Source organism: Vipera ursinii (assembly GCF_947247035.1).
Source record: "Vipera ursinii genome assembly, chromosome: 3".
Classification (NCBI taxonomy): Eukaryota; Metazoa; Chordata; class Lepidosauria; order Squamata; family Viperidae; genus Vipera; species Vipera ursinii.
Window position 1 is genome coordinate 110,097,912 of NC_139516.1, and position 5,281 is coordinate 110,103,192.

Sequence of the window (5,281 nt, forward strand, 5' to 3'; positions counted from 1 at the left end):
GCGTCAGCGCGAGACTAGTCATCGTGGCCTCAATCTCGAAGGGCAAAACCGCAATACCGCGCAAGAGAAGACAATTTGGCAGCGAGCTGAGGGAAGACAAGTTATTTCTTTACTTACTTCTTCCGGCTTCCGGACGGCCGCTGTTGCTATGGGAAGCTAGGACGCTCTTTGCGTGGCCCTTCGCGAAGCCAAAAAACGCCCTGCCCAGGAACTCCCCCCTCACTCCCGCACTTGGAAGCCAAGAGAAAGTCGCTTTGCTTGTTTGATTCCTGTAAGGCGCCTTAGAAATACAGCCAGCACCAGGAACAAGGAACGGCAGGAGCTAGTGCTAAGAGTACTTAATGGCGCCGATTTGGAAACTTCTACAAGAATCTAAATCCAGAAACGTTAACGCACTGTTGCGTTTACAGTAGTGTCTTTAAGGTTCTCGATAGAATACTTGTATGCATTTTGATGTTCCAAGGCTTGAGTTCATAGTTGTCATTGAAATCGATCGAGGTGTGGAGTTCTTGGTACTCTCTGAGTTTGTTTGCTTGCTTGCAGACGTTTCATTACCCAACTAGGTAAATCACTGGGGCAACAGACACTGATCATGTTAGATAGTTGGGTAATGAAATGTTTATAATCAATCAAGCCTGGAGAGCAACCAAGAACTCTCCTATTCAAGCTATAGATATTCTCTTCTATTGAGATCAGTTGGGGTGTTGTATAACTTAATATAGTTGGGCTTGAACAGTTAACTTCCAAATTAAATAGGAGAACCACAACATAAGCATCTCTTGAAGTACTCAGATCCTGGTGATTACTTGACACAGTCTTGTGAGACAGCATGATATGAAAGTGGTTTAATATTATCTTCCTAGTTTAGGCTACAAATCTGGAATCCCCCAACTGTCTCTCAAAGTACTAATCCAATCAACCTTAGCCTCAGAAAAGTTCAGCTGAGTGTTCCTTCTGCATGTGTGCAACCTAATACAGGATAAAATCAAGTGACTTGCTGAAAACCAAAAGCTGTTTTATAAGGATTTATAGTAATACAAACATTTACCTAATACCTAATTGGATAATCCCAATTATTAAATAATTTACCTAATTTGATTTTCCTTTGTTTTTATTCTAGCTGTGAACATTTTTATTAAGAGATTCACAATACCAATAAAACCTCACATATCATATGACCAGGCACTGCAGGAGAAAAAAAAAATGTAAGTGTGTTGAATGCCTATAAGGGCCACTAGCCAGGTAGTGTTATTGAAGGTGCCACTTTTGACCCTGCAAATAAATGTTACAGTTAATGCCACCTACTTTTTAGCACATTTTTGGTGATCACACACTTTGAGGCTTGAATGAAGTTTGTCAGGATGAAGTATGTTGTATATGAATGACATGTTTCACAGATAGCAAAGTATACTTAAGTTTCTGTAGTACAGTATAATTTTTTCCATGACACAAAGATCATACATATAGTTCAATACTTTTTACAATTAACCAACATTTTTTAATCAGTCAATAAAATTAGTTGCTTCAAAATCATGGTCTTTGACTCATCCAATGGATGAAAACTGAATCACATTTCCTTTTATCCCTAGCAAGGGTATAATCCTTTTCATTGCTTCCAAGGGGGAAGTCCGAACCACCTTGCTTGAACAATAAATTCTTCAATTTTACCAGTTCCTACTCAATCTAAAAGATTGTGAAGCTATAAAAATGAAGTTGTTTAGGATACTATGTGTACCTTTGGAAGAAAACAAAATTTTTATCTAAGGACATTACATGTCTTTGGAAGTAAACAAAATTTTTATCTAAGGACATTACATGTTTTCTTCAAACAAACACACAAATAGCTTTCCTTGGTTAGATTACAATAAATCTTATAAATGCTGTTTTTGTATCAATGGCAAGGCTCATACACCCCCAAAATTCTTAAAGAATGGAAAGTTCTTGTTTTACGAACAAAACCTTTTATGCCATTCACAATTATTCAGGCATTTTGAATTTATATTCATACCTTTGTGTAGAAACCACTACTACAGTTGAATAATAGTATATTTTGGAAAAAGTCTTAGTTCATGCACCAGACTAAGTCAGATATGGTCTTTGTCCTTTTTCATTCAGTTGAATCATGGTTATTAAAAGTATAGTAAAGGTAAAGGTTCCCCCGCACATGCGTGCTAGTCGTTTCCAACTCTAGGGGCCGGTGCTCATCTCGTTTCAAAGCTGAAGAGCCAGCGCTTGTCCGAGGACATCTCCGTGGTCATGTGGCCAGCATGACTAGATGCCAGAGGTGCACGGAACACTGTTACCTTCCCACCGTAGTGGTCCCTATTTTTCTACTTGCATTTTTACGTGCTTTCGAACTGCTAGGTTGGCAGAAGCTGGGACGATTAACAGGCCACACCAAATAACAAACAAATGCCAACTGACATATTGTGAGAACTCAACATCTTTGTTGTTATAATGATTGGGAGAGAAAGATATTATTAAAAGTTGATTTAATACAAGTTCCTTCCTTATTCTTTTTCTGATTATTTTGAGTGAATTTGCAAATGAATAGTGAAGTTAATATTGCACTTGATTCTTTTCATGATAATACCAAATAATGTTTTTTATTATTCAAAGACCTTCTAGTTATGTGTTCCCTTTAATTAAACTGAACATTTCATGCAAAGACTTTGTCACAAAATCCAGTGTTTTCTTAAACACAATTTACAGTATATAGCTTTAGTAATCCTGCTTGCAAATGCTGGGCTGGCATACATGAGCATCTGTTTGCAAGGGGAAGGGAGAAGAATCACCTCCAGCATGTCATATGTAATGTCATGACTTATGATGTCATTACATCTTGCACTAGATGTTTATGCTTGTGGGCTGTAATATTTTGTTAGCAGGTTTTGATACATTTCTCAGTCATTACTATAAACAGAGGCACTTCATCTCTCATCTGCCATCTGTCTTCATCCTGGATTCTTTAACTGCAGATCCTATTTAACTATAGTTTGACTTTAGGATGGAAACAGAAAATTGAGTTTGTGTCTTTTAAAGAAATAAAAGATTAAAGAGAGAGGCAAAACTTTTACTTCAGAACAAATTTAGAAGAACACAGGTTTTATTTCAAAATAACAAATTCAGTATTCTTTCTGTAAATGTTATTCGATTTGTCCATAACATATTTACCAAATATAAATACAAGCATCCCAGCAATTCTTGAAATATATACAATATTTTTTTAGGAAAAGCTGGTGTGAAAACTTTCAGCGTGAAACTTTCTATTAAAATGAGGTGATTTAATGGTTTAATTTATATCAACCGTGTAAATCTTGTATCAAATGTTCCAACGTTTCTTTCAGTTTGTCGTCTTCTAAGAATTTTTTTTAAACGAAATATTGAAATCTGTCTGTTGAATTTTAAGAAAATAAAGGATAATTAAAATATTTTTGCAGAATGAAAATCTACCAGTTGCCCTTTTAATATTATTAAGCTGCTTTTATCCTGAAAGAGTTGAGCCTGGTGTTCTCTAGTTAGATTAAATCACTTTAGTTAAGTAATTAAAGTTATACTACAGAAAACAAGGGCTATATGAATTCAGTTCGACAAAATTAGACAAAACAAGAGAACAACCAGCATCTATAATGCACTAGCAAACCATGAATCAATTAAGGCAAGACCTCAAATATATATAAACTGTATTTATTTTCCCCATCTCCAACTTTTTATTTTATTTACTCTGAATCACAGCCCAATGCCTTGTGAATTGTTCACACTGACTTAGAGAACCAGAGTTCTCTAATACTTATCTCCAGGCTCTATCAGCTCTGTAGGATATTAACTGTCAGCTATCAATATAGTGATTATGTGTCACATTGGCAGAATTATGTCTCAGGGTATTCCATACCTAATCCACCCCATTATTATTTTAAAGGACTCTTACTGAAGAAACTGCTGTTTTAAGTGGAACACTGAAGCTTTTCAATGCAACGCTTTTTCTCAGTTCTTCAATATTAATTATGTTCTGTATCACTGTAGCGATAATCAATAAAGAATGTAAAAATAATGGGCATATGACCACATATTAAAGATGTTTGTAAAAGATTCAATATTGAAGATAGTAGGCTCATAACTGAGACAGACTAGCTCACAGGAACCTAATGCATGAAACTATATCTGAGGGCTGTCTGAATTTTTACTGATAGAGGGGGAAACTGCCTATGATTGTAAATAAAGAGGGCTTCACTTACAAAGTCTTCAAACTGAGATCATAACAAGTAAGAGAGGCTGTAATAAAATCTACCTTTCATGGCAAGCTCTTTTTCAAAAAAGTCTCATACAGTTGTTAACTGGGTTAATATCACATTTAACCAGGGTTAATAATATCACATTTTACCACATTTAAAGACTGTATGATAAAGTGGGCACAAAATATTCAGGAACCAATTTTGTTGGACACCTGGGAGATAATTTGGGTCAGAAATGTTAAATTTACTCAGGCTCAAAATTTAAGAGAAAATTTTTATAAAATGTTTTATAGATGGCATCTGGATCCCAAGAAGTTGTCCAACATGTATCCTAATTTACAGTCTAAATGTTGGAGATGTGGTAGTTTAGAAGCTACCTATTTTCACATGTGGTGGACTTGTAGAAATATAAAAGCTTTTTGGATCAAAATTTGGTGGAACATTCAAAAGATTTTTAAGAGAAAGATAAAGTTTTCTCCGCAATTGTTTTTATTGGGTATTGTTGTAGATTGTGATGTTAAAAAAACTAACTTGATGTTGAATATGATAACAGCAGCACGGTTACTGGTGGGACAATATTGGAAGAAGGATAGTTTGCCCACTATAGAAGAATGGGTGTTTAAAGTTTCGAATCTTGCAGAAATGTCTAAGATTTCTGCTTATTTGAAAGATAATTCACAGGAAAGATATATTTCAGTTTGGAGGAGATGGATAAATTATATTCAGAACAAATATGGGACTAAAAAGTTCCATTTAGCTTATGAGTAGATTTTAGTGGGATATTGTTATTGGTATGTTGTTTGTAGTTATGTTAAAGGGGAGTTAAAGCACATTATGAATTTGGTTAATTGTATATTATGCATAATTTTTATTTAGAATATGATTATTGTAACTATAATCCTGTATTTAGCTCTGGAAAGTGGGGGGGGGGAGTGGGCGGGTTTGGGGTGGGAGGGATTTGGGGATATATTGTAAAATTTTGTTTTTGTAAAACTCTTTAATAAAAAAAATAATATCACATTTAAATTGGCCTTAACCTAAAGAGGGAA